This window comes from Cynocephalus volans, chromosome 10, assembly GCF_027409185.1.
Source record: "Cynocephalus volans isolate mCynVol1 chromosome 10, mCynVol1.pri, whole genome shotgun sequence".
Taxonomy (NCBI): Eukaryota; Metazoa; Chordata; class Mammalia; order Dermoptera; family Cynocephalidae; genus Cynocephalus; species Cynocephalus volans.
The window spans coordinates 31,545,160-31,573,075 of record NC_084469.1 but is presented as its reverse complement, the minus strand read 5'-3'; the positions used below and the strand labels follow the sequence as shown (position 1 = coordinate 31,573,075).

General features: G+C 37.6%; 1 protein-coding gene and 1 non-coding gene across 2 annotated transcripts in view; one reads left to right on the top strand and one right to left on the bottom strand.

The window, feature by feature from the left end:
* The window catches only part of UBE2G1 (ubiquitin conjugating enzyme E2 G1), a 97,536-nt gene that overhangs the window by 12,640 nt on the left and 56,980 nt on the right, over nt 1-27,916 (top strand). The window lies entirely within an intron of this gene.
* On the bottom strand, nt 479-585 carry LOC134389754 (U6 spliceosomal RNA). Its single transcript, XR_010024731.1, has one exon. It is a non-coding gene; the product is annotated as a U6 spliceosomal RNA (small nuclear RNA).

Genomic DNA, 27,916 nt, shown 5'->3' with positions numbered 1-27,916 from the left:
GCTTCTCAAAATATGTGGTAAGACAGGTTTTTAAAAATTTCCAATCTCTGTCAAGCAGTCGTCTTTGCTTTGTTTAGGAATTATTTAGAACTTGTTGCAAAATCCATTCAAGATTGGATCACAAAAGAAGCAGCTCTATATTAGAATCTAAAATGACTGAAGAAATCACTAAGACCAAGGCTGAGCTGGAACTGAAATCTTCTACTAGTGCCAGAATTGCTTGTTCTAGCAAAATTTTTGCACTTAAGAAATCTAAAAGTAAGCAACCAGTTCAACTTATACCTAGAATGAAGTCCAAAGACAGTCTCCTATTTCTGAATTTAATCAAGACTGTGATTATTTGAGGATTAAAGAGTTGCCCACAAACACACAAAAATTTCCAATCTATTATGGAGTGGTACTTTGAAAAACAATAAAAATGAATTAGTAGGAAAAATTAAGTGAAAAAGACATAAATTCGAGTCCATATAAAATGACTATCAAATTGCTATGAGTTTCTAATTTGCGTGTCATCCTTGCGCAGGGGCCATGCTAATCTTCTCTGTATCGTTCCAATTTTAGTATATGTGCTGCCGAAGCGAGCACTGCTATGAGTTTCTAAATGCTTACCCCATTCTTATTATGTCATGGACTAATAATGATTTGGTTGATTGGAACTGGTTTATATTGATTGATAATTACAATATAGATATTTTACTGCAGCAGTATAGACATTCTCTCTCATTTATTTTTTTTCCCATTTACTTGTTTATAGTATAACTTTGAACAAGTGACACCGTTGGAACACCTTCAGTGTCCCAGTAAGATCTTTATTTTTCCTCTAAGTAATTTCTTCAATACACAATTCTATCAGGACTACAGTTTTTCTCTTTATAAATTACCACAAAAATTAAAGTTTTTTTTAATTTTTCTTTTTAGCTTTTTTCCCCCATTTTTTTTTTTTTTCATGTCTTTGAAGTTTTTCTCTGGCTCTATACTGTAGCTACCTGAGGTTTCCTACCACATTTTCCAGAAGATAAAACTCTTAAGTTTGGCTTACTCACAATAGCAGAACCCAGACACTAGACTTCATTAATCTCTGAACCTGTCCTTTAACTATGTTTAAATTAGATCTACGTAGAGAATATAAAAATTAATGTTGATCACATTATCCCTTTTGTGCTTAGGTCCTGGGTCGCCTGTGGGGTTATATGGTTCTTTTCTTTCTCACTTTTTTGAGGGTGAATCAAATGCATAGTATTTAAAATATGGCTGGCCAGTTAGTTCAGTTGATTTAGAGAGTGGTGTTATACCACCAAGGTCCAGGGTTTGGATCCCCATACCAGCCAGTGGCCAAAAAAAATCAGATATATTCTAAAGGAAAATGGCATGTGTATAAAAATAATTTTTCCAATTACAAATGAACATGTCTACTGGAGAAGATTTGGAAAAGCTGAAATATATATGATATAAACATCAGCCATCCCTTTGCAGCTCTGTTCACATTTATTTTTCTTCTCACTGCATTTTGCCTTTTGTGTAAACTGAAATTTGAAAAGTAGAAACTTTAGTGTTAAGGATTTTAGTGAAAATCATACTCTTTGAAGTTGAGTTTATTAAAATTCGTTTTATATACTTCTCTTTAAGAAACCTAAGGCAAAATCAAGAAGTTATTTTTTCAAGTTTATTTAGCAGGTAAGTGGCAGAACTAAATTTCAATCCCAGTTACCACAGCTACTGCTTTTTATACCATTGCACAATGTTTGTTAAATTCTGAAGTCTTTGTGGCTTTTCGAAGGGGAGCTATTATTGCTAATGGCTGCACCTGATATTTTGAGTTTGTTTTTAATCTTCTGTGCTTTAGGATTCTAAAACTAAAAGATCTCTGTAGGCTTCTGTAGAGAGAAGTGTTATGCTGAGACCTTCCTTAATACTTTCTTACCCTAAGTAAGCAGAGGATAATGTTCTTTATTTCTTTTCTGTTTAGTGGTGCATAGGATGGTTTAAATTGTTCTCATTAGAGGTCTAGGGCTTTAGGCTGTGCTAGCTTCTTTTTTTCAAACTGCTGTGAACTGACTTCGTGGTAATTCCCCCAGGGAAATTCTTATTTTCATTGTCTTCTCTGGTTGTTTCTACATCTCTCCCTTAGGATTGTACCTTTGCTGCTGCTTCTGCCCTTAGCATTTGCCTGGTGGAAACAGAACAAAATTGTCATTATTCAGTTTGGTTATATTTAACTCTTGCAGCAGTGGCACAGATGAGGGTATTATGCTGCCCTGCTTTGGCTGTTGTGGAAGCAACCCCTGGGGTAGGCTTTTTTTTAAAAATAAACTTTTACTTTAGAACAGTTTTAGATTTACAGAAAAACTGTGTAGTACAGAGACTTCCTATATACCTTGCACCCAGTTCCTCCTATTTTTATTTTTATTATTATTTTAAATTTTTTCTCCTATTTTTAACCTCTTAAATTAGTATGGTGTATTTGTCACAGTTAATGAGCCAGTGTTGATACATTATTATTATTGTTATTTTTTTTTTTTTTTTTGCGCTGGCCAGTACAGGGATTCAAACCCATTGATAAAGTCCATACTTAATTCAGATTTCCGTGGTTTTTACCTGATGTCCTTTCTTCTGTTTCAGGATGCCATCCAGGATACCATGTTGCATTTGGTTGTCATGTCTTCTTAGTCTCCTCTGTTCTGTGAGAGTTTCAAAGTTTCTTGTTTTTCTTTACTTTTATAGTTTTGAGTAATACTAGTCAGGTAGAATGTTCCTCAAATTGAGTTTATCTAGAGTTTCTCTCATGATTAGACTGAGGTTATGAGTTTTTAGGAAAAATACTGCAGAGGGAAAGTGCCCTTCTTGTCACAGCATATCAGTGGTACATGATACCCCTCTGACCACACTGGTGATGTGAACCTGGATTACTTGGTTAAGGTAGTGTTGGCCAGGTTCCTCTACTATAAAGTCAGTCTTTTTCCCTTTCTGTACTCTTTTTCTTTGTAAACTACTTACTAATTCCAGCTCACACTCATGTGGAAAGGGAGGTAATATCTACTTATATTATTTGGAATTCTTCTACAAAGAAGATTTGTCTCTTCTCCATTTATTTGTGTACTCATTTATGCAGTATGAACTTGTATGTTTTATTTTATACTTTGGGTTAAAATCTGTATTAGAGTTCTCCAGTGAAACAGAACCAATGGGAGACACACACACACACACAGAGACATGTGTCACATAACGACGTCTCAGTCAGTGATGGGGTGCATATGTGACAGTGGTTGGAGCAATAGGCTGTACCATATAGCCTAGCTGTGTAGTAGGCTATATACCACCTGGGTTTGTGTAAGTATACTTTGTGACATTCACATAATGACAAAATCACCTAATGATGCATTTCTCGGAACATATCCCTGTTGTTGAGCAGTGCATGGCTGTAAATATACAATTTATTTTAAGGAATTGGAGGTTGGCAAATTCAAAATCTGCTGGGTAGACTGGCAGGCTGGAGACCTAGGGAAGAGTTGATGTTGCGAAGTCTGAAGGCAGTCTGCTGGCAGAATTTCTTCTTTCTTGGGGGAGGGCAGTCTTTTCTATTAAGGCCTTCAACTGATTGGATGAGGCCCACCCACATTATTGAGAGTAACCTGTTTTACTCAAAGGCTGATTTAAACGTTAATCTCATCTAAAAAAAATACTTTACATGGAAACTTCTAGAATGATGTATTGCCAAATATTTAGGTACTGTGGCCTAGCCAAGTTGACACATAAAATCAACCATCATATAATTATTTGTTTTGTTCCTATGTTATTTATTTTGTTCTTTAAGTTGTTCTAGCTTTTTTTTGAGCGCATATTCTGATGACTATAAGATGTGTCAGACCTAGCTTGTATTTTCCTTATCTCAGCCCTAGAATCAGTTATTTCTCCAAGGAGTCCTGGTTACTTTAGTTGGAGAATGGTATCTAGAAACCAAGATCTGGGCATTGGGAGTGTTTATTTTTACTGGAGTCTTACTGCTTTATAGGAGGGAGGTAGACAATATGTGTATTTTTATTACCCCACATAGAGACATGTCTATAATTTTTCTGTATCTACACATCTAATACATATTAAGTGAAACCTAAATTGTACTGATGTATCTGACACTAATTAAGTACCAGAGTGTTCATTCTAGTCTTCCCTTCTTGTTGACTTGTAACTTCCCTCTCTCACAGTAAGAGAAACCCAGCTCCCATCACCCACGATCTATTCAAAAGCAGTGTCAGAACTGTTAACCCATACCCTTATGGGAAGCAGATGCACAACTAGAGTACAGTGTTTATGTACAGTTCTTTTTGTCGTTATCTTTCGAATTTATAGTCAAAATACCCTTTTCCAGAGATTTTTAGGTTCCTTTTTCTTCCCATTATTTAAAAATTTTATTTTGCTTACATAAAATTTCATTCTTTGAGATACACATTTCTATGGGTTTTGACAAGTGCCTAGAGTCATGTGTTCACCCCTGCAGAACTATACAGAATAGTTTTACTACCTAAATTTTCCCTATGAGTCCCCATTACAGTCAATCACTCCCCATTCCACCAATCCCTGGCAACCACTCACTGATGCTGTTTTCTGTCCCACTAGTTTTGCCTTTTTTAGAATGTCATACGGTGCTTTTGAGTCTGATTTCTTTCACTTAACAAAATGCATTATTCATCCACATTGTTGCATGAATTGGTAGCCTGTTCCTTTTTATCACTGAGTAGTATTCTCTTGTGTAGTTCCCAGTGTATATATTCCATTGTTCCATGGTTTGTTTATCCATCCCCATGTTAAAGGACATCTTGGCTTCCAGTTTTTAGTGGTTATGAATAAAGCTTCTGTGAACGTATGTCCAGGTTTTTGTGTGAACATAAGTTTTCAATTCACTTGGGTAAATACCTCAGAGTACAGTTGCTGGTTGTATGTTTAGCTTGATAAGAAACTGCCAAACTGTCTTCCAAAGGGGCTTTACATATTTAATTTTAAACACAGTATCATCCTAATATGTTGTTCTTCATCTTGATTTTTCACATAATATAGGGTATACATCTTTTTGCTTTGGTATGTTTTGTTCTTTTTGAACACCTAAATGGTATTCTATTGTGTACTAAGCCTTAATTCACTTTTTATTAAAAAATACTTTAAATTATAAAAATAATGTGTGCTCATGGTAAACAAAATAAACTGTACCAAAGAGAATAAAATGAAAAGTCTTCCTCTCCCCCACCTCCCACCTGTTTCGTTCTCGAGAAGAGAATTTGTAGCTCATGCTAATGGTTACCACTGTAATTTGTGATCCCTCTTTATTCATGAGTTTATTTAACTTGTCACTGTGAAGGATCAAGAATTTAATGTAATAATGCTACTTCTTAATTTTTGTTATATTTTTATGGCTGTTCTAATGGTTGTCTTATTACTACTAGTGAAATGATTTATCAGCTTTACACAGAAGTTCCTCCTATGAAAGGTGAAGAAATTAGCTCACCCTTCAGTGATTTTCCCTGTCCTTCCTACTAATTTTGTTGATTATGTTATTTTTATAATGTCACATTTTATAACATTTATATTCTCTTTATAAATTAGTTTTCTTTGTTTTATCCAGCCTCAAAGGAAAACTAGAAAACAGCATTTATGTGATTGTGTTAATGTATTAATTATAATACCAATATAATAATGATTTTGGACCTAAAGAGGAGGTATGATTATCACAGAAACGGTGCCTCTTGGGGAATCAGGTATCAAAGTCTTACTTCCTTCTGTCTTTACTTAGTTATTCTGGTTCATATTCAACTACCATTTTCTTCTACCCCATGTTGTCCTTTTGTTATTTTTGTAGAGTTTGTGGCCAATAAATTTTTATTTCTTGCATATTAAAAATGCCTTTATTTTGCCACATTTGATTGCTAGGTTTTCTGGGAATCGAATTCTGGATCAAAATCTTTTTCCTTGGAACTTTGGTATCATTGTTGTACTGTTGGTAGTATCCAGAATTCCTCATGAGAAGACAGTGAATGAATTCCTATGTAGATAATTTTTTGAATTGTTAAAAGATTTTTTTGTATACTTGCAGTTCTAAAATGGTATCTGTTTGTGTGTCTTAAGTATGTTTTTTTCATTAAATGTTTTAAACTGTGAGATCTTTGAAGCTGAATTCTTAGGTCTGTCTTCAGCTCAGAAATTTCTTCATTCATATATATATGCATTATATATGTTTGTATGTATCTATTTACCTGTCTAAAAAATTTTTTTCTAGCCTTCCTCTACAGTTTCCCTGTATTGTCTCCTGTTAGTCAGATGTTTGAGTTCTTTAATTTCTTTTCTCTTTATTGTCCATTTTCTGTCTTTTGTTACTGTATTGTAGAGTTTTCTCCACTCAATTTTCCAGATTAGTGACTTGGTCATCAGCCATGCCTGTTTTGTTATCCATTATTTCTAATTTCTAATAACTTAGTCTTTCTCGCTCCCTTTTTAAATAATTCTGTTTTTAATTATTTTTATTTTTTATTATAGCTATTTTTCTAAGTCTGTTTTTATTTATTTATTTATTTATTTTTAAAAATTTTATTTTGTCGATATACAATGTGGTTGATTATTGTGGCCCATTACCGAAACCTCCCTCCCTCCTCCCTCTCCTCCCTCCCATCCAACGATGTCCTTTCTGTATGCTTGTCGTGTCAACTTCAAGGAATTGAAATTGTTGTGTCTTCTCCCCCCTGGATTTTTGTGTGTGTGTGTGTGTGTGTGTGTGTGTGTGTGTGTGTGTGTGTGTGTGTGAAGTCTGTTTTTAAAATAATAGCTTTATTGAGGTTTAATTTGAACACCATACAATCTATTCATTTTAAGTGTACAATTCAGTGTTTTTTACATTTACATAGTTGTGCAGCCATCATTACAATTTAATCTTTGAACTTTTCCAGGACCCCCTAGAAAATCTCAAGCATGTTAGTAGTCACTCCCCTTTCTCAACTCTATGCCAGGCAATCACTAATCTACTTTCTTTCCCTACAAACTAGCATTTTCTGGACATTTCATATAAATGAGATAATGCAATATGTGTTCTTTTGTGTATGGCTTTTTTCACGTATTGTAATGTTTTTAAGTATCATTCATGTTGTAGTGTGTATCATGTAGCATAGACATTGTTCCTGCATCATTTGTTGAAAACACTTGTTCTTTTCTTATTTAGTTACTTTGGAACTTTTTTTGAAAACTTGTTGACTAACTTGTGTAGATCTCTTTTGGGACACTGTCTTCTTTTACATTAATCTATGTGTCTGCCCTTATGCCAGTATCACAATTTCTTGATTACTGCTGTGTACTAAATCTTTTTTTTTTTTTTTAAAGATGACCGGTAAGGGAATCTCAACCCTTGGCTTGGTGTTGTCGGCACCACGCTCAGCCAGTGAGCAAACCGGCCATCCCTATATAGGATCCGAACCCGTGGCCTTGGTGTTATCAGCACCGCACTCTACCGAGTGAGCCACGGGCCGGCCTTGTACTAAATCTTGATATCATGTAGTGTGAGTCCTAGAAATTTATTTTTCTCTCTTGCAATTGTTTTGGCTTTTAGAGATTTTTTTCAAGTCAGTCTGTCATTTTCTTTTTTTGTTTGTTTGTTTTAATTATTTTATTTATTGACTCAAAATCGATTATACATATTTTTGGGGTTGAACACTGAGATATGTTGATTAAATCAGTATTACTAGCATATATATTGTTACAAATCATAATTATTCTTTATGCCCCTTGTCCAACCTCTCCCCTTCCCCCACTCCCTTCCCCTCCACCCTCTAATTGCCTAGATTTCTTCTCTCCTTCTGAAAGAATAATGGTTACTCTGTTAACTTGTTACATAGATGATCTGTCCAATGCTGAGAGATGTGATCAGGTCCCCCAATATTATCATAGAGCAGATGCTTCTTCTGTCACTCTGAAATGGGTTTTGTGGAAAGAGACATCCTCTTCTTTTCTTTGTCTCTGCTGGTGACTCTTCTTATGTGAATGCACTCCAGTGGTTGGCGGACCATCTGCGTGGTGGCTGTGCTGTCTAGCCGCTTTTGCAGCAGCCATGATTATTGTGGTGACTGTGGTGGGCCACCCACGTGGGAGTGCTGTTTTTGGCATGCTCCTTGGCACTGGCGGTATGCCTGGTTGTGGGGTGTGTTTGGTCCCCTTCTCCTTGCCTTGGATCCCCTTGCAGGCCCCAAGGTGCTGGCATGTTGTGCCTGGTTGTAGAAGAGAGGTCCAGTCCCCTTATCCCATGCCCCAGGTCCCCGGGTGGGCTCCGAGGTGCTGGCATGTTGTGCCTGGCTGTGGGAGGGTGGTCTGGTCCCCTTCTCCATGCCCTGGGTCCCTGGGCAGGGCTCAGGGTGCTGGCGTGGTGTGCCTGGTTGTGGGAGAGAGGTCCAGTTCCCTTTTCCATGCCTCAGGTCCCCGGGTGGGCCCTGAGGAACTGGTGCAGTGTGCCTGGTTGTGGGAGAGAGGTCCAGTCCCCAACTCCATACCCCGGGTCCCTGGGTGGGCCCCAAGGCACTGGCTCAGTGTGCTTGGTTGTGGGAGAGAGGTCTAGTCCCCTTCTCCATGCTCCGGCTCCCTGGGTGGGCTCCGAGGTGCTGGCATGTTGTGCCTGGTTGTGGGAGGGTGGTCCGGTCCCCAACTCCATACCCTGGTTCCCTGGGTGGGCCCTAAGGCGCAGGCTCAGTGTGCCTGGTTGTGGGAGGGTGGTCTGGTCCCCTTCTCCATGCCCTGGGTCCCTGGGCGGGGCCCAAGGTGCTGGTGTGGTGTGCCTGGTTGTGGGAGAGAGGTCCAGTCCCCAACTCCATATGCTGGGTCCCTGGATGGGCCCCAAGGCGCTGGCTCAGTGCGCCTGGTTGTGGGAGGGTGGTCTGGTCCCCTTTTCCATGCCCTGGGTCCCTGGATGGGGCCCAAGGCTCTGGCTCAGTGTGCCTGGTTGTGGGAGAGAGGTCCAGTCCCCTTCTCCATGCCCCAGCTCCCTGGGTGGGCTCCAAGGTGCTGGCATGTTGTGCCTGGTTGTGGGAGGCTGGTCTGGTCTCCTTCTCCATGTCCTGGGACCGTGGGTGGGCCCCGAGGTGCTTGCTTGGTGTACCTGGTTGTGGGAGAGAGGTCCAGTCCCCAACTCCATACCCCAGGTCCCTGGGTGGGCCCCAACGTGCTGGCTCAGTGCGCCTGGTTGTGGGAGAGAGGACTGTTCCCCTTCTCCTTGCCTCAGTTCCCCAGGTAGGCCCCAAGGTGCTGGCTTGGTGTGCCTGGTTGTGGGAGGGGCGTCCAGCCTCTTCTCCATGCTTCAGGTCCCCAGGCTGGCCCTGACGCACTGGTGCAGTTTGCCTGGAAGTGGGATTGGGGTCCAGTCCCCAGATCCAAGCCTCCAGTTCCCAGGCAGGCCCCAAGGTGCTGGTGGTGTGCCTGGCCCGGAACTAATTTTTTGTCCTTTGCTTCTAACACGGGGGAACTTCTTGTGGGAACCAGTACTTGAGCTATGCAGTTGTTTAATTTTCTACTTTGCTGCTGTTTCCCTAGGGAAGGCTTTTTGTGCAGCTCAGGGTTTAATGGTTGACCTTATAGGTACTTCCGGCTCTCCAGGTACTCGGTGGATCTGTGTTCTGTAGAATCTCTGATCTGGGCCTGAGTTTTTTTTGTCAAACTGCACCCCATGCAATTCTGTATTCCCAACCAGTCTCCTCTGAGTGGTCCTGTGCTGATTAGGGGGCAGATCAGCTGTCCTTGCTGTGCCCCAGTGATCCCCTGGTGGGCACATCTCCCCGACTGCCCGTGCTGCAAACACTTCCCATGCGACGGGCCCTGCGCCGGTCCCTTGCAATGACTCACCGGCCTCTGAATGGCTCCCTTTTGTCAGTTGTTCTGGCTCCTCGCTCCTGTGTGGGTTCATGGGAACCCTATTAGTGGTCTTGCTGTCTTGGGGGCTGCCAAGGCCCTCTTCTCTTCTGCTGCCTCCTAGTAACTCCATCCGAAGGGTACAAGGGTACAGCCGTGGCTTCTGCTGGCTCCTGCTGGCTCCTGCTCCTTGTGCTCATCAGCTCGAGCCTTAAAGCAGCCATGGCCTGAAATGCTCAAAGCAGCTTTTTCTTTCTCTCATCGTAGTTTCTCCGGCTGTCATGAAGTCTGTAGGTCTCTCCTCCCCTTCCCCTGAGCTCCAGCGGCCCTGGCTTGGCTGATGTTACATTTTTATAGTTGTAAATTGGTTGATTTGTGGGAGAGAGTGACGCTGTGGACTGTCCATTCTGCCATCTTGATTGGCTCTCTCAGTCTGTTGTTTTCCACAAATAGACTTCTGTGATTTTAAGTGGAATTACAGTAAAATATATAGATTAATTTGAGGAGAAGTGACATCTTAATAATATTTAGTCTTCTATTCCATGAACATAGTATAGCTCTCCATTTATTTAGGTCTTTTATTTTATTTATTTTAGCAAAGTTTGTTGTATCCCATGTATAGATCTCATACCTGTCTTGTTAATTGTATCCCTAAATATTTCATGTTGTTTCTTTAAAAATGCTGTTGTTAATTATATTAGTTAAAATTGTATTTTTCAGTTATTTGCCGCTTATATATAAAAATACAGTTGAGATTTGTATTTTGACCTTGTATCCTTCAGCCTTGCTAAATTGAGTTACTAGATTTAGTAACTTCTTTATATTTTTCTTTGGATTTTCTATGTACATGATTATGGTCTGCATATAATCATAATTCTACTTCTTCATCTGTATGCTTTTTATTTCTTTCTCTTACTGCATTGCCCATGACCTTCAGTACATGTTGCATAGGAGTGATGAAGTGATTTCTTTTAGATTTCATCTTTCTGAATCGGGATCACATTTGCTGGGCTCTGTTCTTGAACTTTCAGCTCCAGGGCTGCTGGTGGGTCAGTTCTGTATTTCTCTGGGAGTCATATGGGAGGTTCTTTTTCTGACTCTTCGTTTTAGCTTTTGCAATAATTTTGCAAGCACCGAATTCCTCATCAAATTTCTTCTACTTAAAACACCTAAAGTATTTTCTATTTTCTGCCCTGCACCTTGCCTGGTATACTTTTCATTTACCATATGAATCATTCCCAAGGGTCCTTTGGAGACTATTTCTTTATGAGTCAGGTAAGAAGTAAGAAGTGAGTGTTCTGTACAATTTCCTTTTTAATGGTATTTTCATGATCTCATACCACTTTCTTTTTTTGTGGCTGCCTGTAACGGGGATCTGAACCCTTGACCTTGGTGTTATAACACCATGCTCTAACCAACTGAGCTAACCGGCCTGCTCCTCATACCACTTTTGAATGAGCTAGATACAAGCATAGTGGGAATGGAAGACAACGTCATGAATACGACATGATTATATTATGTAAGAGTGGTTTATATAGCTACCAATGGCCCTGACATTTAATTACAAGTTTCTTCTTTCAGTCCCTGGGTGCACATGTTCACAAATACTTTAAAGCCAGACATTTATGAATGCATTATTATTCACCTTGAAATATTCAAGGTGATATTTAATTTTAATTACCTTGACAATGTTCTAAGTTAGTTACCTTAGCCATACTGTATGGGATAGAAACTTGCTTATTTTAGTATTAGAAAAAAGATTTGAAACATTCTGAGGAGAATTTGCTCTCGATTAGACGTAGTCTCATTCTTTAGGTAAGTAGTTGAATGCTATCTTTAAATACTGTTGGGTTTGGGAGACATTGGAGAAATTGCTGCTTGTAGGGTATGCTTTTGTTTAGCAGAGAAGGCAGTTAAAACTAATTGCCATAAAATAGGAGGAGCGTGTAGCAGAAGGAGTTGGGGAATGTATCATTGTAGATCTAAGCTGGAACTAAAGGATAATTAATAGGAACTAGCTAGCTGTTTAAAAAGGGTAAGGGACTTAGGGAAGCTAAAAGAGGTCCAGAATGTTTGGGGATGGTGTTGCAAGAGCCAGTGAGAAGGGTGTTAAGTAAACCATTTTAAGAACCCATTGGTGAGGTCTTTAGTCCTAAGACCTCATTAGGGCCCTCTAAAGGATATCTGCTCTATCCTAGGTTTACTCTCAATTTGGCCACTTGATTATGTGTGACTAACACTGTAGATACTTGGCTAAAGTGCTGTCTGAGCTTTGCGACTGTCATGTTCAGCTTTGCCAAGGTAAACTATTTTTTGAAGATAAAATATATTTTTTGAATGAAGGCTCTGCAGTCAATCCATTCTGCTAGGTCTGGTTTTGTAGACTGAGATCTGTGAGAGTTCTTGGATGGACATTGTAGTGTGGAATCCCTTGAAATTATATTCAAAATTGTCTATGTGCATTTGGTGGGGGGAGGAGAAATCTGTCTCTCTTCATTAGATTCTCATAGGATTTTGTAATCACCTGCCTACTGCTCTCCCTTTACTTCCTTCCCCCAGCAACAATTTAAATACCAGTGTTTTGGATACTCTTAAACTCTACTCCAGACTAGGCAGAGAGAGAGCACCTCTCTACACCTCTGCACCTGATATACATTGAAGTATTTTTACTCAATTGTTCTTTGGTGTGATGTCACTACCATCTCTACCTGTGGAGGTATGCTTAGAAGCATAACTCATTTTGGGTACTGTGGAAATGTTACATACATTCCAGTGTCCTTTTAAAGGAGACCTTCAGGAGTAAATCTGTTCTTGTTGTAGCAATGCAGATAATCCTCTTTAATTAGAAAAGAATGATTTTTCAGTCTTGGCAGCAGTTTTGTGATCGTCAGATCAGATTTCCTTTTTCATATCAGCTGCTAGAAATGTTGAATGTATTGAACTAGTTATCAAAAATTAAGGACTTACTAGCTTACAGTTGAAATTGCAGTCTGTTAGCCTTGTCAGTGTATATAGCACTCTGATATGCATTTTTAATGCATTTTTTTATTATCCGTATTTCTGATTCCATTTAATGTTCCTACCTTATTTCTCTCTTTCTCATTTATTTCTTATTTATGTTATTTTGCATTTTACATATCTCTTTAAAGCACCTGGGAGCAAGGTAGAATATTTAAAAACGAACCCCAAGCCCTCTGTGTTTAGGAACTTCCCCTTTGGAAAAATTCCTTTTTCTCTTCTATTATGTGTTCCTTTTCTTATGTACATATTGTTTGTTTGTTTTGGTGGCTGGCCAGTGCAGGAAACCCAAACCATTGACCTTGGTGTTACAGGGCTACTGCTCTAGCCAACTGAGCTAACTGGCCAGCCTATACATAATTTTTATTTGGCAGCATTCCTTTCTTTTTCCCATCTTTGCTTAGTACAGTAAACACATTTTAAGGCAAAAGACCGGTTCAGATGTTTCTTGCTGCTTACAAAGAAAGTCTTCTTTGACATTCAGTTCCTTGCAAAAGAGTTATTCAAGGTTGTTGGCATTGAGAATATGTCTAGAGTAGGATCCCTGGATCCATTTAGTGGGAAATAGTAATAATAGGACCTGGCATACTTTTACTGAGCTTTTTTTTTTTTTTTTTTTTTTAAATACGTATTTTATTTATTTATTTATTTATTTATTTATTTGTCTTTTTCGTGACCAGCACTCAGCCAGTGAGTGCACCGGCCATTCCTATATAGGATCCGAACCCGCAGCGGGAGCATTGCCGCGCTCCCAGCGCCGCACTCTCCCAAGTGCGCCACGGGCTCGGCCCTTTACTGAGCTTTTTAAGTTAACTTTTACTCTCTGTACTCAGTAGCTGTAGTATTTCTTTATCCTTAAGGCATTTATCATTTTGTACTTGGCTATGTTTTTTTTTTTGTTTTGTTTTGTTTTTTGTCTTTTACGTGACCGGTACTCAGCCAATGAGCGCACGGGCCATTCCTATATAGGATCTGAACCCGCGGCGGGAGCGTCGCTGTGCTCCCAGCGCCGCACTCTCCCAAGTGCGCCACGGGCTTGGCCCCTTGGCTATGTTTTTTATGTATGTCTTTGCACTTGTCCATTTGTCTGATATTCACTGGTCAGTCTACTCTATTAGTGTCTTATTTTGGGGGACTGGCGGGGGAGCACGGGCGATGGCTGGCTGGTAACAGGGATCCAAACCTATGACCTTGGAGTTGTAAGGCTGTGCTCTAACCAACTGAGATAACTGGCCGGCCCTAGTATCCTATTTCTTAATTCTCTTTTCCTTCTTTCTTCCATTCCTTGGTTATGTATGATCTTTTATAGTATGTAATCATGTATACACTACATCATGCATAATCACTACAAAGTATTATGCATGACTGTCATGAACTTGACAGAATGGTTGTGATAGCCATGTGGAAAAGCTGGATGCTTGTTATATAATTGAACAGTTATAACCAGAGTGGTGTTTGGTCGTTTTATGTTAACCAGGATGGACATTCTGTTATTTTGCATCAAGGTTTCTGGACTTGGCTTGATGTAATTCCAAAATAGTCACGTGAATAATCATTTGAAGATATTGGTGTATGTGTACTAAGTTTGTAGCAATCACAAGACTTGGATAACCATTAGGTTAGTTGATAAAATCAGGATTTACGAAGTTTTCTGTAGTCTTGGCATATAGCAGGCACTCAGTAAATATATGTTGAATGAATTGCAGAGTTCAGGTAGCTGCTAAATTTTAATTAGGAAAGGAATTCCTGGATGGCTAGCAGATTACATTAGAAGAACTAAGCAATCTTTTTTAATTCTTGTATTTCCACAACTGTATTTGCTTCCTCAATTAGTACCTTATTCTCAAGCATTTTTATTCCTTTTCTCTGTTCCTCCTTTCTTGACTCCTACTGAAAGTGTAAGTTGTATAGATGAGACTGCAGTAACTTACCTATTGTAAAGTACCATAAAAACTGAGTGTATTGGCTATCTAATCCATATATTTAGGATTATTTCAGTTTAAGTCTGGATACAGTGTTCTTACTTATTGTTGATTAGTACTAATATTTGATGTGTATTGAATTAGTGTGAAGAATGATCTATACAGAAAACCTTTCAGAAGATAGAAAGTATACATGACAGTTAAAATTGGTCTTCAGATTAATAGTAGTAAATCAGATTGTATTTTAAGATTAGTCATTTTTATAAAGAGAATAAATCGTATAGCAATTCTGAATACTCTGTTGTTGAAATATCAATAGCAGATGTTAGAATCCTATTAGTAATCCTTTTAAAGTAAAACTAGTTCAAAAAGTGCAATCTTGAATTCAACACTGTGTATCCAAGTTATGGGAAATATCATCATCCATTTTATGATTTTAGTAGAATCATAGGTTGCTTTCTTAAATAAATCTTATGTTCTTTCTCCGCCTTCTCATTTTAAGTCCCAGGAATCTGTTCTATTTTTACTTGTGGATCTACATACTGAAGCTGTCTCTGATTTCATGCTCTTAAGATCAACAACAGATCTTTTCTTGTAAGATGAGAATTGGGTAATAGGTGGCTATTAGAAGAGTAAACAAGTCTTAATAAGTTGGTTAACATTTAGAGTGAAGTTTTTTCAGTACAAGCAATGATGTGCCAAATGTCTCTTGGTAGTATGACTGAAGAAAATTCAATAATAAATTTAATGGCTGGCTGTTTGCCTGATAAGTAAATGATAGAAATAATTTTGTTTTGTTATGTTTAACTTTTTAACTCTTTTTAAAAGATCAATTAAAGTAACATGGAATATTTATTATTATTTATTTGTTTACTAAGTTATTGGAAATAAACCAGGACTGTTGAACTAAAAATCATGTCCTACAAAGTAAGTTATATCTTCATTTTTGTTATAAAATGAAATTGGAGCAGTATTGTTTAAAATTCAAACTGAGCCACATTTATACTTTTCAGGCCATTAGAATTTGAGGTTTGGGTTGAAAAATTATTTGATTATTTGTTAGACTATTACCTTTGGCTAAACTTTGTAGAGAAGACCTTTTTTCCCTCAAAAAAAGTAATGAACACTAAGTTGCTCATTAGGAGGCTGAGGTTTTCTTGTATTTCTGGCTGCCCATTTGGTGCTTTCACTGTACTTTGTACCTTCTGGGACTCTGGCTTAACATGACATTATATCAGACGTTAATTATGAATTAATTTGTTTGCAAAACTGATTTAAAATTTTCACATATTTATGTTTGCAAGTTGAAGTTTGATCTTTTATTTCTTGGTCACATAACTGCATATAATAAAGCAAAAATTGAGTCTTGAATTGTGGGGAACTGCTGAAGGCAGATAAAAGACAATATTTTTCCACATCATAACTCTCATTACTTTTCCTTTTTAAATTCTGATTTTTCTGCATATTCATAGTTTGATTTTTCAAGTAGACATGCTCAGTCCTTTGATTTTACCTTATTTTTTTTTAAAGTTAAGGCATTTTTTTCTGAGTTTTGCCTGGCCCCCAAACCCCCTTTTCTCCTCTTAATTTGTAGCAAGGTAGACTTGTTAGACTTGGGCAGGTAACCAAACAGAATGTTGTTGTCTGTTAGTTGGGTAGCCAGTTGTGTATTTTACACTGACTCTGGAGTAACGGGGAGAAAAAGGACAGGGAATTTCAGGAGAATGAGCCACAGGGTGTGATAATGTATTTGTTACTATCTTCCAGTAGAAGGAACCAGGGGTCCTTGGAGAAATGACTGATTTTAGGTCTGGGACTGGAAATACTCAGAACATCATATCATACCAGAAAATAGGAAAGTTATCACAGATCACTGGGCTGGCAGCTTGAAAGATTTCCCATTGGACAAGTTGCTCACTGGGACAATTTGGGTGGATACAAGAGTAATAAATGTGGATTAACACACATAAACTATGTTAAAATCTATAACTTTATAATATCAGAACCAATAGCAAAACACCTTAATGGTCATCTTTGGAAGATGCTACAGAATCAACTTATAATGAGGGCAAGTGGAAAGAATCAAGCATTCATCTTTCAAGACTTTTCTGGATAACCCAGTAGTTGATAAAGAGAAGTTTTTCCTTATTGCAGTATTCTAGCTAATAAATGAAGAAATGAAAGAATTAGAATATCACCATTTTGCAACCCATAATAAAATATTAGATCTTTGCTATGATCATTAACAACTACTAAAGCTAATAAGTAGGTAAAAAACTGACAGCACATAAACCTACAGGTTATAAAAGGAGGGACCAGCCAGGCATTATGTGTTTCCTGATGTGATGCAGTAGCACCACCTGTGAAATTTTCTTGCAAAAATTCAAATCTGAATCTGATCAAACGTATATAGATCTACCAATTTTAAAGAAATACATGGTATAGAAAAACATGTTCAAAGACACCATGGGAGGTTACAACTGGTAAAATCTGGAAAGGAGGAAAATTCTATAGGGCAAGGTATTTTGTTTTTTTCAATAAATAAATGATAAGAAAAGTCTCAGGAGACCTATAAATTAAACGAGTCATATTAACCAAATACGATGTAGGGATTTTATTTGTATGGTTCCTGATTCTAACTCACTAATTGTAAAAAATAGTGTTATGGAATAAAAGGGAAAATTGAGTACTGGATATCTGATACTAACAAATTATTGTTAAGTTTTATTATTATGAGATAATGATATTATAGTTATGTTTTAGAACTTATACTAAATTTAAGAACTTACATTAATATTTATAGATAAATTTTGACATCTGGGATTTACTTTAAAATCTGAGTTGAGGGCATGTGGGTGGTTCCTCACCTGAAGATTCAAGAAAAACCATGGATGTATTATAAAGTTAAAGTGAAAAATTTGCCTTAATCTTTTAAGAAAAATATGAGATTTGAAAGGGATTTATATTTGAGGGTATTCATGGTCCACTGTAGTTAGGGTTTTTGGTTATTTCCAACTTTCCAGTTTATTCATGTGCCTCATGGTTGGTGTAAGGCTTGTAAAATTTTTTTAAATAATAGGATTAGAATAACTTCTGAGGTCCATTCCTTTCATTTTGACACTTGCTCTTGTACCAGGGCAAGCTGTACTGAGAACATTTTTTGTATTATTGCTTGACTGGGCTTTTCTTTTCTTTTCTTTTTTTTTTCCTTTGGTGGCTGGCCAGTACAGGAACCAAACCCTTGATCTTGGTTGGACTTTTTGTTGGTAGAGTCTTTGAGGTACAAACTGTTACGTTGTTTCATAACATTGCTCAGTGAGAATAGCTCTAACTCATTACTCTTTATTGCTTATCTTGATATGCCATTGGTTCCTCATATGAACTTGCTTTGCTATTGAGAGTAACCTTGGCACTGCCTTCAGTAAATGAAGGACTTAGTGTTGTTTGCCTCAGTTTTTTTTTCTTGTGGCTAATAGTCATTGCTATTTTTTTCCAGAGACATCCCAAGAGCTTTTGTCTCCAGAGGTCATATCTGTTGTAACTAAAGAGAAATATAGCAGTAATATATTATTTCCCTCTCTGGAAAAAAGGTTTGAAGAAGAATATAGTGAAATCTCTCACCCTCATATATAGGAAAAGAGGACTTGGTTTTGGTATAAAGTTTTACTGCTTTTAAGCCACAGGATCATGTAAAAATTACCTTATACTAGCGTTTTCAACTTAAAGTGCTGACAAATCCAATTTAATCTTCAACTTTAATTCTGTGTTTAACGAATACTTGAGTGCCTACTTTTGTAAGCGTAACAGTACTTTAAAGAATGGAACACAAAAGTCTTGCTGGCACAAGAGTTTACATTTAGTGTGGGAAGACATGACAAATTAGATAATTAAGTTTAAAAAATGTGGTATGTTAGATAGTGATAAGTGCTCTGGAGAGAAAATAAAGCGGGGGTGGGGGGGGGGAAGGGAATGAAAAGGGTGGAGCTCTGATGTCTGGGGGAAGAGCTTTCCAGGCAGAGATAACAAGTACAGAGGTGCTGAAGTGGGAGGAGAGGCCTGGCATGTTGGAGAACAGCAAAAGGGATGGAGGGGAAATTGTGTGGTTTTTATAGACTCTGAGTGAGGTAGCAGCCATTACAGGTTTTCAGCACAGGAGTGACATGATCTGATTTACATTTTAACAAGATCTCTCTTGGCTTGCTGTGCTGAGAGTATAGACGGCAGGGACCAAAGGCAGAATCAGACAGACTGGTTATGAGGCTTTAGCAATAAGTCAGATCTCTGATATTGGCTTGGACCAATATGGTGGCAGTGGAGATAAAGTAGTTGAATTCTTGGATATATCTTCTAAATAGGGTTGTTTGAATTTACTGGTGGACCAGAATTTTGGGTGTGCATGTGGCATGTGGGTGTGTGTGTGTGTGTGTGTGTGTGTGTGTGTGAGAGAGAGAGAGAGAGAGAGAGAGAGAGAAAGAGAAAGAGAAAGAGAAAGAGAATGTGTCAACAATGACTTCAAGGTTTTTGGCCTGAGCAACTGGAAGGACGGAGTTGGCATTAACTGAGATGAAAAAGACTGCAGGACAAGGAGAGATTACCAGGGGCTCAGTTTTGAATATGCTAAATTTGAATTGCCTATTAAACGTTGAAGTAGAGAAGTCAAATAGATAGCTTATCATTTGATCTGGAATTCAGTGAAGAGGTTTGGCTTAGAGATATAAACTGGGAAATTGTTAGCATAGAGATTGTACGTAAACCATGAGGCCAGATGGGACCAATAAGAGAGTAAGTGTAGATGAAGAGAAGATTAAGGACTAAGTGTGAGGGCACACTAGCCTTAAGTCGAAATTACTAGAAACTAGTGAAGGAGTATGAGGGGGAGTAGTCAGTGAGGTGAGAGGAGAACCAGAATGTTGTGGCCTGTAAGCCGAGTGAAGAAAGTTTAAAGGAGGAAGGGAGATTGGCTGTGTCAAGGAGAAGATCAGGTAAGATAGAAGAATTGATAAGTGACCACTAGAGGTGAATGGTACTTTGCGAAGAGCAGTTTCTGTGGAGTGGTATGGGCCAAAGCCAGATTGGTAGGAGCTTGAGAGAACAGGAGGAGAGAGTGGAGATAAGGAATGAAGACAGCTCTTAAAGTTGTACTGTAGAGGGGAACAGAGAAATGGGGCAGTACGTGGAGGGAGCGTGGGCTTCATTTTTGTTTTTGTAAAGGTTGAAGGAATTGATAGCATGCTTGTTGTTGACGGGACCAAATTTAGTAGAGAGGGAACACTTGTTGACATGGAAGAAGGTAGGAATTTCTGGAGCAATGTCTTTGAGTGAGGAAAATGAGATGGGATCTAATTATTGCCCGGTTTGAAGCTTTATCTAGGAGCATGGGCTGTTCATCCAGAGTAACATGAGAGAAGGTGGAGCAGTAAGTACATGGGCAGAGATTCAGGTAAGAGGATACATCTCTGCACAGTGTGGAAAATTTTAGTACTTTGTAGCACTTTTGTGAATATTAAGTAAGTTAATACTTGTAACGGGATGATTAGAGAACATAGTGCTCAGTGTTGACTATTTAATAATCACTTAAGTCCCTACAGTTATCATCACTTACAGAGGTCACTGTAAACAGCTTGGCATATGAAGTTGTTAAATTTGTAATTTTTGTGAATTGCAACCTTTACACAACCTTCAGTCACTTATGTGAGTAGTACTCTGGAAATACTGGCTTTTCACTTGATGCATCAGTCAGTAATTTCCAGTTATGCCACCTTTTCTTGCAAAGATGCTGGTTACCAAAGGTGCTACTCACACAGAATATCAACTTAAAGCACATTCCAGAAAGACAAGATTTTCATAGTTCTAATAAGAAACATTGTAATTTTATGTGTTATGGTTTTGAAAGTGTTTGGTTTCCTTTAATATGTAGGTAAAAGTTCCTTTAGCAAAATTGGAAGATTGTCTAATAGAAAGTTGAATTCTTTTTGTATGTTGGTTAGAACAGAAGTAGCAGAGAAATCATATATGTTCATATCGGTGGTAATTGTGGTTTTAGGACCACTTGTAAAGCTGGGGCAGATGATATGTGAATATTAGAGGGAGAGTTGGAACCAGGGAATACTTTGGGAAATCTACGTAGTCAAACCCTTGCTGATTTTAGGTATATTCCTATTTTGAAAATAAGATGGAGAACATTAAAATCCATAAGAACATTGGTGTCATTTAGGGTGAGATGGGGGAGGTAAGGGTGGAAAAAAGAGGATATGAAGAAGTCTGATTAGTGAGCCCAGAGCATCTGTCAAAGAGACAGTGTTTCTTTGAAGGAGAATCAGATCTTGGTGATCCAGAATCCCAGGTTTTCACTGGGTGTAAGGTAAGGAATAATAGGACTAAGGCAGGTAGACTTTATTAGTAAGAAGACCTAGGATGTAACAACCTTTGAGACCTTTAGATGATCTGGGAAAGTTGGAAACTAAAGAGAGGAAGGTTAAAGAGGAATTGATTGGAATCAAAGGCTGACAGTTGAAAAGACTTGAAATGTACTGTGTTTGAAATACCTTTGGAACTAAATTATTTTCATAAAATTATGCTTTCCACCATCCCTCATTTGATAACCAAATGTTTAACATTTGAAAACAGAATATTCTAAGACATAAAATAAATGAGTTTAGACATGGTTCTTGTAGCCTACACAGGTGTATTAAATTAAGGGAAGTTAGGGCCGGCCCTGTGGCGCACTCGGGTGAGTGCAGCGCTTGGGAGTGCAGTGGCGCTCCCACCGCCGGTTCGGATCCTATATAGGAGTGGCCGGTGCACTCACTGGCTGAGCGCGGTTTGGGTGCCACCAAGCCAAGGGTTGCGATCCCCTTACCGGTCACAAAAAGACAAAAAAAAAAAAAAATTAAAAAAAAAATTAAGGGAAGTTATATGTAGTAAGAAAGATGAAAGTTATGATGTTGGTATTTGTAAGAGGAAGAGATTACCATCAATGAAAAAGCCTTCATGAAGGAAGTACTATTTTGGGATGGTACTGAAACTGGATATTTTGGGTAAAAGCACGCACTATTAGGTGGGAAAGAGTAGTGTCTGTACATGGCATGAATAGTTCAGGTTAAAATTAAATCCAAATAAGAAATTTCTCAAAGCATAGTTGTCCCCTCCCCCCATCCCAATGAGTTCTTTAAAAAAGGAAAAGGGTAAGAAGGTAAAGTAGAAATAAGCTATAGTGTAGTAATCAACCACATAAAGAAATAACTTTTTAAAAATTATACTAGTGAATATTCTTCAAAATCGTAGGAATATGGAAATGAAAAAAAGCTATAAGCACAAAAATACTGCAAAAATTGTCTGTGTTCTTAGTTTTTAAAATTAAAATTTTATTAAAAAATTGCAACGTCAGGCATCCTTGTTTTGTCTTGTTACCTGACTTTAATGGGAATACTTCTAGTTTTCACCTTATTGGTTTTTTTTTTTTTTTTTTTTTTGGCGTTTTCGTGACCGGCACTCAGCCAGCGAGTGCACCCACCGGCCATTCCTATATAGGATCCGAACCGCGAGGGGAGTGTCCCCGCGCTCCCAGCACCGCACTCTCCCGAGTGCACCATGGGCTCGGCCCACCTTATTGGTTTAATTTATTATGTATCTGAAACCTTAATAAAGATATGCACATATATGGGTATATACAGCTTAATGTGTATTATTTGGTATGTCTTTCTTAAAAATATTGGTATTGTATCCACCTCTGTTTTACAGGGATTCTCATACCTTTTCTTTCCTTTTTTTGCGTTTTTTTGGGGGAAGGTGGCCATTAGGATCTGAAGCCTTCTCTTAACTTTCAATGTCAGGAATGTGTATTGCATTTTATGAGACTTTTTCAACAACAATAACAATGCCCTTTTCCCCTTTCAACCTTTATATCATGTTAGATCAAGAAATTAAACCTCTCGAATTTGTGGAAGATTGATACCTTTCAAGTTTATTGTTGGGTTATGTTTACTAATATTTTACTTTAGAAAGGTGGTATAGCAGAGATGGTTAAGTGCCTAATCACTGGATCCTTATGGCGTTTGTTCAGACCCAAGCTCTGCTCTCTTATCTGGGTCTGTTTCCTTAACTGTAAAGTGGAGATAATAAATAGTTCTCAGCTTATAGGCATGGAGCGGTAATCAGTTGGTAGGAACTAGTACCAACACTGTGATGTACAGGTTGTTAAAATGTTTCCCCCTTTCCTTGGTTATTACCCCGTCATCCTTGTGATCTAGCCACTAATAATGTGTAGCACAAAAAGAGTACTATCAGAACTGAACTCTGCAGCATAGCCTAGGTCTGTCATCTCTCTGATTGGTTGGTGGCTCTTCTGTACCTGCTGTTAAATATTTTGACCCTCAGTCCATCTCATCAAATTGTTTTGAGAGTAAATGAGTTGATGTGTCTACGTTGCTTAGCTATACCATTGCTTGGAATATAGTAAAATATAATAGTGTTTGCTATTATTATTTAGATTTTTTGTCAAGTATTCTCTGTGCTGTCTATGCATGATCAGCTCAGGGAATGAATTAAGACGCTTTCTTTTCTATTTCTCAGGATAATTTAATAAAACTGTCTTTGAAATTACCTTTTACCTGCTATGGAAATGTCTGGGACTGGTATTTGTTAGAGTGGTTGGGGAGATAACTCGGGGGAACTTGTTTAACTCTTTGGAGGTTATTGAGGTATTTTCTAATTCTACTTGATTCCATCTGATAATTTATATTTTCCTAGAAAAATCATTTATTTCATTTATATTTTAAAATTTAGTAGCTGAAGATTTACTGGAAGGCTGTCTGGATAGCTCTCTTGGTTAGAGCCTGGTACTGATAACACCGAGGTCAAGGGTTCAGATCCCTCTTCCTGCCAGAAAAAAAAAAGATTTATTGGAAACTTACTGCATACTTATATTGGTTTCTTCTGTATCATCTTACTCCTTTTTCAGACCCTAATTTTATATAATTGTTTTTTAGTACAGCTAGCAGTTTATCTGTTTTTTCCTCCCTTCCATCAGAATGCTGCTCCTAGGTTTTAGAATTAATTCTACGGCTTCTGTTCTCTAATTGAATAACTTAAGTATTTAAAGAATTCCTTTATTCTGATTCTTTTTAAAAAAAATTTATTATTTTATTTTTCAATCTTGAGTTGAATGCTTAATATATTTAATTTTAATTCTCGATCACTTCAGAGTATTTGGGCTGTGGATGTTCCTCTGAGTACAACTTTGTGTACCAAAGATTTTTGTATGGGTGGATTTTACAATTGTTATTTTCTAGATAACTTGTTTTGGTTCTGATTTTCATCTTTGAACAGAGTAACTTAAAGAGAGATTTTACATCAATTGCCAAGTTTACTGCATTGAGGGGAGTAGTTTAATTGTGTCATTGTCAGATTTTGGTCTAGACTGTTTCTACTTCCTTGAATTTGGAGGTGTTAATGACCTAAGTAGATGATTAGTTTTTGTAACTGTTCTGCAGAGACTTGATCTCATGCCATCATATATTCAGCCATTTTATCATTTTGTCTTTTGATCTTTCAGTATTGAAATGGTGATTGCCTTCTGTTATTTATTTTATTTTTTTAAAGATGACCGGTAAGGGGATCTTAACCCTTGACTTGGTGTTGTCAGCACCATGCTCTCCCAAGTGAGCTAACCAGCCATCCTTATGTAGGGATCTGAACCCATGGCCTTGGCATTAATCAGCACCACATTCTTCCAAGTGAGCCACGGGTCAGCCCCTGTTATTCGTATTTCTACCCAAAGGTTTTTCTTGCATTTCTTTCAGGTTTTTGCTCCAACTATATATTATAAAGATTTTGGTGTATATAGTTTTATAAACATTATATCTTTACACATTGTAATCTTGATCATTGTTAAAAATGACCCTCTTTTTGTCTCCTTTAGTGTTCTTTCACTTTGAATTCAATTGGTCTTAAAAGGGTGTTTATACCTGCCTGGTATACTTTTGTCTAACCTTTTAACTTCTCAAAATCTCTATTTTAGGTTTGTCTCATGTAGACACCGTGTAGTTGGATCAAAGTTAGTCTTTGGATCCAATTTGACTTGCTGTTAATCATTTACATTAATGCTGTATATTTGGTTTTGCTTCTATAATATTAGTCTATATTTTTTGTTGTTGCCTGTTTACTTTTCTTTTTCTTTTAAACTACATGGTTGGTTTTCTTTATTTCCTCTCCCTCCTTTCTTATTTTGGAGTTTATTATATACTGTTTCTTATTATGTCTAAGGTGCCATTGATTGTTGTATGCTTCATTATTTTGTATACTGCTAATATGGTCAAATCCTGTCCAAGAAACTATGACATACCATCATTTGTAACATGCATGCTGATTTCAGACATACTAAAATATGAAAAAGTGCATCTTAGAATAGATGAAGTATGGTAGTTTGTAGTTCTGTGGTTATTATAAAGCTGTATTTTTAATATATCTATTATCTTTATGAAATAGATTTTTTAAGAGTGGTTATTTGAATTCTCTGTTCTCATAGTTCTTATGTTAGAAAATGTCTGTTAGTGGCTTTCACAAGTGAAATGATAATTTGGCTGGTTACAGAATTTTTGAGCTACAGCTCCCTTTCCCTTAATACCCAATAGACATTATTCCATTTCTTTTGACATCTAGGGTTGGTTACTCTAGAGAAGTCTGGGGCCAGCCTGACTGTTTTTTCCCTTTATAGGTGACCTACTTCTGCCTGGGTTTTGGTAGAATTCTTTCTTTATCTTTGAAGTTCAGTAACTTCATCAGGATATCTCTCTCTCTTGGTGTGATTCTCTATTACATTTTCCTGTTACATGGTAAGCCACTTCAAATTGCAGATTCAGAAATATTTTCTTACATATATTTTAATATGCTTTCAATTTTATTTTTCTTCTTTCAAGAAACATCGGTTTTATGACTGTTCATCTTCGTTTTATTATTTTTCTAAACACTTTTTTTGTATTTTTTTTTTCCTGCTGTGCTCAATGTAATTTTCTTGGGATTATCTTTTATTTCATAAATTTGTTTTCATCGTTATCAGGTTTACTACTTCCTAGTATGTAGTGTGGTTTTCATTTTGCCAGTGGCTTCAGTACTTTATTCAATTTTATTTATTTATGTCTTAGCTGCCCTTTTAACCTGTCTCATTTATTTCCCTTTTTTGAAAAAACCCTTTACTTCTTGTGGTTAAAAAAAAAGGAAAACCACATTGTTTCTGAAAAGATGGGTTAAAACCAGTTGTGCACAGCAGCTTATATCAAAATTTATCCTCCAAGAACATAAAACAAGTGATTAGTAAAATGGTTTTTTCAAATAATGCTCTTAGATGTGTTTATAAATGGCATGAATATGGAAAAGCCATTATTCATTTACAGACTTAAAGATATTTCTTTTTGCAGTTGGATAAACATCTTTTGGACACAGTAGAAAACTGTTTTTGCCACGTGTACTTTTGTTTTGCTCTTTTTTTTTTTTCCAGGCAGCTGGCAGGTATGGGAATCGGAACGCTTGGCCCTGGTTTTTTAACACTGCACTCTAACCAACTGAGCTAACTAGCCAGCCCTCCATATGTGCTTTTGTATATGAAGAAGTGTTCAGTGACTTTTTCCCTGTTAACCATGGGAATTCTCTGGAAGTTTTTTCCACTCAGTGAGTTATAATGTAGACTAAAAAAATTCACTGAAATCATGACTGACAGATGCTCTAAAATAAAAATGAAAGACCTGCTGTGTGAATTTCTCTTGAATGCCAGTTTACTCTTTGTTTATTCTGAAGAAGTGAATGTGACAACAGTGTGCCCCCTGATCTTCATTCAGGGTTGAAGGAAATAGTGAAAATTGTGAATGTGTTCAAGTTGTGGTTACTGAGAGTGAGACTTTATAGGTATAAGAATTTTGCATTTTATTTATTTATTATTATTATTATTATTATTTTTTGTCTTTTTGTGACCGGCCGTACCGCGCTCAGCCAGTGAGCACACCGGCCATTCTTATATAGGATCCGAACCCGCGGCAGGAGCACTGCTGCGCTCCCAGTGCTGCACTCTCCCGAGTGCGCCATGGGGTCGGCCCAAGACTTTTGCATTTTAAAATATCTTAGCTGTTTAGCAAACAGGTTCTCCCAAGATATTTTTCTTTCTTTTCTTAAAATGATGGCTTAGATACAGACATTGTTTCTGTTACTGTTGATGTTAAGAAAGATTATTTCAGTAGTCTTACACATTCAGGGTATGCCAGCAACTTACTCAGTATTGTGAATAGCTGGAATTTACATTCCAGAGTCTAAATTGTAGCTTATCCTCATCAATTAAAATTATCAGAATTTGGGCTGGCCAGTGGCTTACTTGGGAGAGTGTGGTGCTGATAACACCAAGGCCACAGGTTTGGATCTCTATATAGGGATGTCCAGTTACGTTAGCTCACTTGGGAAAGCCTTGTGCTGACACCACCAAGTCAAGGGTTAAGATCCCCTTACTGGTCATCTTTAAAAAAAAAATTATCAGAATTAAGGGTTCCAAACTGTTGTGCATGATTGCGAGTAATGTGGCTTCTTCCTAAGATGATATATATTTTAAGTGAATCTATTAATTCAACACATGTTTACTGCCAGAGACTATAAGTGGTCCTGGGGCTACATCAGTAAACAAATAAAAATTCACGCCCTTTTAGAGCTTGCATTCTGGTCGGGGTAGGGAGATAATTAATAGAAAGTTGTAGAGCTATGTGGAAAATAAAACAGGGAGAAAGGGGATAAAATAGGGAGTATGTAAGGGTGTGGGGGGTAATAATTTAAAATAGGGTGACATTTGACCAAAAAATTGAGTTAGGTGAAGGAGTGAATTATGCAGAAGGGTGCACAGCAAGCATAAAGACCCTGAAGTGGAGACAGACTTGAACATTGTAGGAAGATGACAGAGAGAAGTTAACTAAAGCCCAGAGATAGAAGAACATTGAAGAGAGATGCAGGTTAATTCTGAAGGACTTTCAAGCCACCACACAGACCATTACTCTGAGTGAGACTGGGAAGCCATTGGAGTATAGGGACATGATCTGAATTCACATTTTTACAGTATCACCTCCTGCTGCTGGGTTGAGAATAAA